Source organism: Durio zibethinus, chromosome 7 (genome assembly GCF_047325235.1).
Source record: "Durio zibethinus cultivar Kanyao isolate XHJ-2024 chromosome 7, ASM4732523v1, whole genome shotgun sequence".
NCBI lineage: Eukaryota > Viridiplantae > Streptophyta > Magnoliopsida > Malvales > Malvaceae > Durio > Durio zibethinus.
The window spans coordinates 26,328,650-26,339,096 of NC_143168.1; the positions used below are offsets into that span (position 1 = coordinate 26,328,650).

The 10,447-nt window shown below is 31.2% G+C and overlaps 1 pseudogene; it reads left to right on the forward strand.

The window, feature by feature from the left end:
• Positions 1–8,324: 8,324 nt before the first annotated feature.
• LOC111277898 (ornithine decarboxylase pseudogene) lies at positions 8,325–10,117 on the forward strand (annotated as a pseudogene).
• The last annotated feature ends 330 nt before the right edge of the window (positions 10,118–10,447 follow it).

Consider the following 10,447-nt stretch of genomic DNA (forward strand, 5'->3'; position numbering starts at 1 on the left):
ATCGATGATTATCATCTAACCATCAATGATGTCCCATATAACAAAACTTCCTACCATTACGTAATCACATCGAACATGTCTGTGCAGCATAACATAGACAAGCATAACGACCTTTTGTACTCCAACCAAATAAATTCACATATGTAAAAAAATTGTCGATAGTCCATAATAAAGCAGCACACATATTGAAGTTCTCTGTTGTTGATGCATCATAGATCTCAACTTTTTTTCATAATTGCTTTAACTCTTTAATAAAAGGTTGTAAGTAGATGTCTATATCATTACCCAAACCTTTTTTTTCAAAAATTATTATAGACAATATAAATGATTATTGCTTCATAGCAATCCATGGTGATAAATTATAAGGAATCAATACAACCGATCAAGTACTATAAGAAGTACTCATCATTTGAAACGGGTTGAATCTATCAGATGCCAATCCAAGCATAACATTTTGAGGATCAGATGTAAAGTCTAAAAACTTAGAATGAAATGACCTCCATACCAAAGAATCTGCAAGATGCCTCAATGATCCATCATTCGTCCGCTTCTCATGATGCCACCTCATTGAATTTGTAGTTTTAGAAGACATGTAGAGTAGTTGAAGTCTTGGTATTAATAAAAAATAACGTAAAACCTTAACAGGCTTCTTTTTTATACATACCTCATCACTATTATCATTCAACCTTTCATCGAAGTTTTTGCCGACTCAACGAGATATACCACACAAATGATAAGATTCTTGATTTTTTTTATCCTCTCAATACAACATGCAATCATTGGGACAACTATGAATTCTCTCATATCCAAGACCTAAATTTTGATCATCTTTTTTGATTTCTTACAAGATTTAGAGATTTTTACAAAAAGAAACATTTCTTTCATAAACTGTAATAATAAAGTTAGAGAGTTTCTCATCCATCCACATAAACATTTCAAGTGAAAAAGAAAAACACAAAAAGACAACCTTGAATGCTTTGATCTCTCAAAAAGTTCTTCATTTATCTCCTCAAGCAACCTATAAAACTTAGATGCTTCTCCTCTAGGTTGTTGGTCACATACACCTATCTCAGATTCATCAAATTCATGCATTTCAACATTAGACTGATTAAATCCTTCATTTTGAGGAGAAAGCTTATGAAAATTTTGGTTGTGAATGTTAAAAGCATCTCGTAACATGCCTTCAATGTCATCTATTATAAAATGATCATGTTGGTGATGAAGAGCCTTTGATGTTAAAGAAACTATAATGAAAGACCTTAAAGGTACAAACTCTTCACAAAAATACCAATTAACATATCCTGATAGAAATTCAATACTAATTAAATGATCATAAACAATTTTACACATTTGCCACTCGATATTAGCACATTTCACACATGGGCATAATATCATATTATCTTCACTTGTATTCTCAAATGCAAAATTAAGAAATTTTTTTACTCCATCTCTATACTTTTGACTTAATCTTGATTTTTGCATCCAACTCTTATCCATTTATTACTTGCTACATTATCAAACTAAATGTATATAAAAAATTAATATGAAAACGAACATGTAGAATTGCATAGTTTACTATGTTTTAAACAAAAGATGATAACAAGACTAGTACTCACACAAAATGAGAACTCCTTGTTGTGAAGTAATTTATCAGCTATCAGATATTATGATTGTTACAACTCTGCTGCTAATGTAGATAGTACCTAAGAGTATTTGTACTCGGGGTTGACATAAAGTGAAATAAGGTGGTTTTTGTAGAAATTTCTTTTCACAAAAAAAAATCACGAATTGCACAAGCTGAAAGAATAGTCAAATGAAGTAAAAGCTAAAGTCAATAAGTTATGAATAGTCAAAATAGGATTATAAAAGACAATGCTCGAATCCTAAAAGCTGAAGAAAATGGAAAGTAAATTGTACTTGGTCTGAAAAGAGAAATAATATAATAATAAAAATTAAGCTTGAAGTTGATGATTGGATGCGCTAAGTTTGAGAATATTTTTATTGGAGAAGATTATGTAAGGCGTTTACTAACAAAAAATGCCAACAATAATTCCTCATACATATTTTTTAAATATATTATAGGCGCATTGAACATATCGCCACATAAATTTTAACACTATTATTGAATGCGTATATCTAACAAAGATGCCTTTAATAATTTATATAACAGTTTGTAGTTAATTACTGAATACGGTTGCAGAAAACAATACCTTCAAAATTTTTTCACTAAATATTTTGAGAATTATTAAATGTGTCTTTTACTGTCAAATGCTTCTATATACCGCCACATAAATTTTAACACTGTTATTGAATGCGTATATTTAAGATAAACACCTTTAATAATTCCTATCACAGTTTGTAGATAATAACTGAAAGCGGTTGCAGAAAACAACGCCTTCAATAATTTTCCTAAAAAATTTTTTACGATTTTTAAAGACGTCTTTTATTATAAACTGCCTTCAATATACCACGATGGTAATGGAAAGCGTTTATTAGAAAAGACGGCTTCAATATACCTTTAAACTTAGTAATCAATTATTGAAAGCGTTTGTTAATAATAGACGCCTTCAAAATATTTTCACTAAATATTTTAAGAATTATTAAAGGTTTCTTCTACTGTCAAATGCCTTATATATACGGCCACATAAATTCTAACATTGTTATTGAAGGTGTACATCCAAGAAAGATGCCTTTAATAATTCTTATCACAATTTGTAGATAATAACTGAAGGTGGTTACAGAAAACAACGCCTTCAATATACCACGATGGTAATGGAAGGCGTTTATTAGAAAATATGCCTTCAATATACCTTTAAACTTAGTAATCTATTACTGAGGACGTTTGTTAATAATAGACGCCGTCAAAATTTATTCTTTTAATATTTTAAAAATTATTAAAGACGTCTTCTACTGTAAAATATCTTCTATATACCGTCACACAAATTCTAACACTGTTATTGAAGGTGTACATCCAAGAAAGATGCCTTTAATAATTTCTATCATAGTTTATAGATGCGGTTGTAAAAAACAACGCCTTCAATAAATTCTTTCAAAAATTTTCACAGATTATTAAAGGCATCTTTTATTATAAATTACCTTTAATAAATTGTTAAAAGCTTTGGAAATCCATAATTATTGAAGGTGATTTTTTATTGAAAATGCCTTTTATAATTTTTAAGAATTATAAAAGGTATTTTTTATTAAAAAATGCCTCTAATAAGTTGATTGGATAATTTTAAAGGCTTATAATTAAAGGTATTGTTTTGTAAAAAATACATTCAATAATCTATAATAAAATTTTTAGATGATTATTAAAGGTGTTGTTCAATGGAAATGCCTTTAATAATTAATTTTATATTCATTTTCCTGCCTTGAACATAGGAATTTACAAAGGCTTGGTACACAGAACGACTAAAAGTTACGTTATTCAACCAAATAAACCAAACCCTCAAACACATTTCTAGCAGACCATTGCTTTTTTTCTCCTATTCTTCGCCACTGACCTTTCACGAATCATTGCTGCAAACCTCTGTTTTAACCTTTAAGTGTTTTTTTTTTAGTTCCTTAATATTGACATATGTGTTTATATATTTTCATTAACATCACCGTCAGCATAGTCGTCCAAGATTCTATTCATATTGCAAGTATGGTTGTTTCTATGTAGTATACATTAAATATTGTAGTTTGCTAAACCTTGTTGAATGATATTTTATTGCCAAATGATATTGAATGATATTAGGGGTCTAAATAATAATTCATGTTGAATGATTTGTTGAACCTTGTTGGCTAATATTGTTTTGCTGAATGGGTTTGAATAGGGACTGAATGGTGCTTCTGAGTGGTTTGCTAAAGGGTGTGTATGAGCACATTGTTGAATGGTGTGCTAAATGTTGTTTCTGTATATAGTATAGTATTGGTTGTATTAAATTAAGTACAATGATCAATTTAGAGGGTCATATTATGTAATTCGTATAATTATGATCAATATTACAGGTAATATGGACTCCGAGCAACATTATTCTCCTTCTAATAAACATGTAAAAGAAAGAAGTGTAGACCAAAAAAGAAAAGAAAGGGACCCAAATAAATAAATCAAAGTGACTGACACAAAAATTAATGTTGACTTCAATCAAAATGGGCAACCTGTATCAGAAGGAGCTGTCAAGATTGCTACTTATATTGGAGCCATCATCCATCGAAAGATTTCAATTACATACACCGATTGGTGACGAGTTCCTGATGATCTAAAAGATGAGATATGGCAGTCCGTTGTGGTATGTTTATTTAACTATTTCATAAAATTTGTTATATGATCATTTAATTGAAATTCAATGTGTTGATACTATTTGTGTTAACTTATTTAGGAACGGTTCGACGTCCCAATTGAGTGTAAAAAGATTGTGTTACAATATGCTGGGAAAGCTTTTAGAGACTTTAAAAGTAGATTGACAACCCAATATATTTTACTGCTGGCTGGTGAAGGTGATATTTTGGCTGTTCCACCTGCGACATATACAGATGTCATAAGTGTTGAAGATTGGATAAATTTTGTTCAACATCAACTTTCAAAAGATTTTTCGATACGCAAACCCATTAACAAATTAGTCCAAGTTTATAAGTCTTTATGCAATATAGCCTTTGATCTTTATATGTGATTGACCTAATTTTTTAATTTTGTAAAAAATCAAAGAACAACATCGGGACATTTGGGTTAAACAACAATATCACCTTCAGATAGCAAGAAAATGTTATGCAACTATGAAGTATGAGCTTGTCTGTATTCATATAATTATTTTATACTTATTAATGAATATTTATGAACATTCATTTCATATATTCTGATTCTTTTTTTACGATAATTTAATAAGAATCGGTGAGCTCAAACACAGAAGTTTTCAAATGGGATGTCTGAAAATAAGGACATCTATGGAAGGATGGATCCTTCGCAGTTGAAGCAACTGAGAAAATGATAAAAAAAAATTGTATGTATAACTGTCTTTTTGATATAATGTATGATTGACATTGTGGTTGTATGCATGAGTGTATACTAGCTTGTGTAAATTTGTTCTAACAGCCCCGTTTATTATTGTCTTTCAAGATTATTATGCTGTCAAAGTAAAATCTGGTGAACTGGCAACCTAGTATGGTAAAAATCCTTTGTCTTTAGCATTAGGCTCTAAAGAAAGGCCTGATCGGGTTCGGGGTTGGTAAATTTATCTTGCCATCAACATATTTTGGTAAACAACCAAAAACCCTACAAATGAGAAATGCACAATATGAAGCAATAATTGAGCAACAACAGCAACAAATTAATGACCATAAGCAACACCTCAATGACCAACAGCAAAGACTCACTGCTTTGGAGTCCATATTGGCAGCAATACAGCAGGTTATGCTAGTACCCCAGCCTGATAGCATCATTTCGGTATGAGAAGCTTCTGTTGCAAGTAAAGAAGCCATCCCATCATCCGTTACCACCAAAAAAGTATGATATTGTTTATAATTTGAATATTAATTTATTTTTTATATTGATTGATTTGGTTGTTAATACTTATATTTCATTAAATATAATAGGAGGATGTACAGACTCAAAGTCTGACCCTTCTCCGAGCTTTCATGGATGAGTTAACAAAGTATTCACTAAAGAATTATACCGGTAAAAACTTCGTATCCATTGAGTCTAAGGAAGACTTATTTTATAAACAATCATTTTTCTTTCATTGATGTGAATAAAGTGAAAGAATTTTATGAAATGGATGAATTATCAGTTGCTGAAATTGTTACTTATATGAGGTTAGCTTATAAATACAAATATGCACATTCAATATGTAGTAAGTTAGTATTAGGGTGTAATACTAACTAGCAATGTTGATTATTATCGTGTAGCTTCCTGTATAGAGAGCTGAAGGGGAGACAGTTGACGAACATATTTAGATTCATTGACCCTAACTTCATTTGTGAGCAGAGTGACACAGTCGTGTATCGTGCTAATCATGTGATCCTATGCATGAAAAGACTGGTTGATTATTATTTGTTCCCGTATAATGCGCAATAACCTATTCTATTCTATGATTTGATGCGTATTCTGAGTATATCATTATTATTATTTTACAGTCGTCATTGGGTGTTTATTATAATTGACACCAAATCCTTAATGTCATACTTTCTTAATTCAGTTAATACAACGACGATGCCTAACCTCGATATTCAAACTTTTATAAAGAGGTATTACAGTACTTTATTATATTATATATGTTCTGTTTCTTCATAAGAAATTTTATTTATGTTCCCACTAATTTTTTTCTTTTCAATTTAGGGTCATATCTACATTCAATAAGAAGATAAAAAAATCAAAATGGGTGTCATTACTAGTAAATGTCAAATTTATTCTTTTAATGCTGAGTTTGTGTAGATAAATATTTTCTAAATTGACTCAATTTAATTTTTAGGTATCTCGTCAATTCGATAATACTGAATGTGGATATTACATCTTTCGTTTCATGCGAGAGATAGTGTTACATGATTTTATGACCACACCATTCTAGGTTAGTATAAAATTCATAAACTCATTATATATTCAAAAAATAAAATGGTACATTATGTTCTCATTTTTTTTTAGTGGGAGGGTAAAGAAAGCTTTACGGAAGAGGAGCTGGATGAAGTCCGTAAAGAATGGTGTGATTATTTATTATCATTTATCAATGTTGATAAACCTTTAGGTTAGACATTGTTGGTTGAATGTAAATATATATGGAACAAAATTGTTTTATTGTTTTTAGCATGCCATGTTGAATGCAAACTTTAAGTTTGTACATTAGGGGTATTGGTTTAATATTATTGCTATACTTAATATGAATACACTATGTGTACTTATTAAATTACTAAATACGATTATTTCAGAAAAGTATATGAATATGGCAACGTTATCAGTTTTAATTTCGGATGTGTGATCAATTTTTTGAAATACAACAATGTTCATTATGCAAATTTCAAAATGTAATTCATAGTATCAGATATATAAACCAAATATTTTCTGGATATAAATATACCTCTAACAGCAAACATTTTTCTGGGCATAAACCTACAACTAACTTCACATATAAAATATCAATTATGTTTTTTTGATGCAATTAATGAAGACATTTTTAACAAGAAAACGTCTTTAATCACCCCTAACAGAAAACATTGAAGGTATTTTTTATCAAAATCGTCTTCAATAATCTCCTCAGGAAATTATTGTCTAGAATATTAAAGGTATTTTGGGCAAAAAATACCTTCAATAATATCAACTAAAAATTAATCGAATGGATTATAAAGGACATTTTTCTATGGGTAACGCCTTCAATAATCCCAACAAAATGTTTATGAAGGTATTTTTGGATATAACCACCTTCAATAATCTAACAATTAAAATTTATCGTTGGGAATATTAAAGGCGTTTGGAGCCTAAAACGCCTTTAACCATCCCAACCAAGTTTTGTCTATGGAATATTGAAGACGTTTCTTACAAAACCACCTTTAAAAATCCAAAAAGAAAATTACTGATTGGATTATATAAGGCGAGTTCGACCAAAAACGCCTTTAAGAATCGAGTCTATATTTTTGCTACCGATTGTTAAGGGCATCTCTCCATGAAAAACGCCTTCAATATTCTATGAAAAATTTTCTAAACCAATTGATTAAGGCGCTTTTGCTAAAAAAAGCCTAGACTAATCAATAACAAATAATCTGTGCCTAAACCCAAAAAAAGGCTAAGGACGGATCGAACTAACAACCTTGTGATAAACATTCGTACGATCCAAACAATTTGATAACCTTAATATTGAAGGAATTTTTGCAAAAAATAAAAAAAAAATTAATAAGCTTGGGAAATTTTTAGTCTAAATATTAAAGTCATTTCTTGTAGACAACGCATTCATTAATCTCATACAATTTTTTATTACATGATTATTGAAGGCGTTGTCTGTCAAAAATACGCCTTAACTATTCACTGAAACTTTTAATAAAAAATATTCAAGGCATTTTAATCAAAAAATACCTCTAATATCAAGTCTTAGATGACATTTATAAGTAACAACGCCGCCATTTGATTATTTTATGGCATTTGGATAATAAAAACCTGAAATTTATAAAAACATGAAAACTAACGATGTTTGTAAGTTAAAAACCGTTACAAAATTACAGCTAAAACACTATTTTGCCGTAGTGTATAAACTCTCAATCAAGACTCCTAATAAAAATAATGCATCCACATTTACGTACCATGTGTCAACCATCCATTGGATGAGAAAAAATAGTTGCAAACACCAATATTAAAAACTCAACCTAAGCTTCACTTATTTGACTTCAAACTTGAAAGTTTGTGATTTCAATGAACAACGTTTTTCATTCTTTTTATTAAAATCACGTTTATTTGATTTTTTTTTTCTATAAAAACATAAATCAAATAGAGTCTAAATTATCCGTTTCTATAAATAGACCATCCTAACCATCTTGGAACCACACTCTTTTGTATAATCTCTTAATTTTTCCTCTTTTCAACCATTAGGGATCATTATCAACTCCCATAGAGTCCCCAAGCAATGGTTGGTCGAGAAATGGTGACAGAAAAGAAGGTGGCAACACCCTTATCAAGAGTTGAGTTGATTGATTTCATGCAATCAGTCATTTTGAATGAACAACAACAAGAAATGGATCCATTTTACGTACTAGATTTGGGTGTTATCAACTCCCTGGTTGACACATGGACTCGTAATCTTCCAATGGTTCAGCCATTCTATGCTGTAAAGTGCAACCCCGACCCCGTTTTACTCAAAGAAATGGCAGCTCTTGACACCGGCTTTGATTGTGCAAGCCGTGCTGAGATTGAAACCATTTTGTCTCTAGGGGTTTCACCTGATCGAATCGTTTTCGCCAACACATGCAAACCCGAGTCTCACATCAAGTATGCTGCTAAAGTTGGTGTTAACTTAGCTACGTTCGATTCCAAGTGTGAGCTCGAAAAGATTAAAAAATGGCATCCGAAATGCGCCCTGTTGATCCGAATCAAAACCCCGGAAACTAGTGGTGCAACATATTTATTCGGCTCCAAATTCGGTGCACTCCCTGAGGAAATCGTTCCTCTTCTCCGAGCTGCTCAAGCTGCACATCTCAAAGTTGTGGGTGTCTCTTTCCACATTGGTAGCAGAGCCATTAACTTCCGTGCATTTGAAGATGCCATAGCTGCAGCCAAGACAACATTTGAAGCAGCAGCCCAACTTGGCCTGCCTAAAATGCATATCCTGGACATTGGAGGAGGATTCACATCAGGTCCAAAGTTTATTGAAGCAGCCTCAGCAGTGAAAGTTGCTCTACAAAAATATTTCCCTAATGAGCCTGCTGACTTCACAATTATAGCAGAACCTGGTCGTTTCTTTGCAAACACGCCGTTCACATTAGCTACAAGCATTATAGGGAAGCGAGTTAGGGATGGGGTCAAAGAGTATTGGATCAATGATGGGATCTCGGGGTCTATGAACTTTTTGAATTATGGCCATGATGATGTGATTTGCACTCCTCTAGCCAACTGTGGCAGCAACAAAACCACCACATTCAAAGGGCTTAAGACATATGATTCCAAAGTTTTTGGACCGACATGTGATCCTCTTGATACGGTTTTGGAGGGTTACGAGCTGCCAGAACTGGACGTGAACGATTGGCTGATTTTTCATAACATGGGTGCATATACCTCTTCTCGTGGGAATGATTTCAATGGGTTCAAAACCTCAGCCATTCCAACTTATCTAGCGAAATCTGATAAAAAACAATCCCCATAAAGTGGCTGGGCTTTGCTATCTCTTTTATATAGAGTAACACATTAATTAGTTGTCGTGTCTGGTGCAGTAAGAGCTCATGATTTGCTTCTAGAAAAAGTTTTTGTCCTCTTTCTTTTGTGAAAGTTTAGGATACTTCATTATCTATGGCTTTCTTAAATAAAAGTATTATGCGTTACTGCTGGTTATCATAAAAAATATAAGTTAATTGGATTAAGTTGTGTGCTTTAAAGTCTAAAGTTCTTATATTACTAGATCCTATCCATTAGAAAATTTGATTAGATAAACATCGAGCCAATGATATGTGGGAAAATTAACCCTCAATTTTTAATTAATCTCATGCCCATGTAGCTCATAATCATTGATTTTTTATTAAAAAAAAAAAAAACCTTTGACTCTTATACCATCATAGGTCCAAAAATACCATTTTTATTTGAGATTATCAAAATTTAAATTTTAATAATTAAAATTTAAAAATATCTGAAAAAACTTGTTTAAGAAAAAGAATAAAATTATGACCAAAACCATAGGGTGATTGATTCAATATTGATAGGATATAGAAATTTTTAGCCAAATTTAAGATCCAATGTCAGGTATATATATTCAACTATATTCATATCTTGGAATCAAAAGGT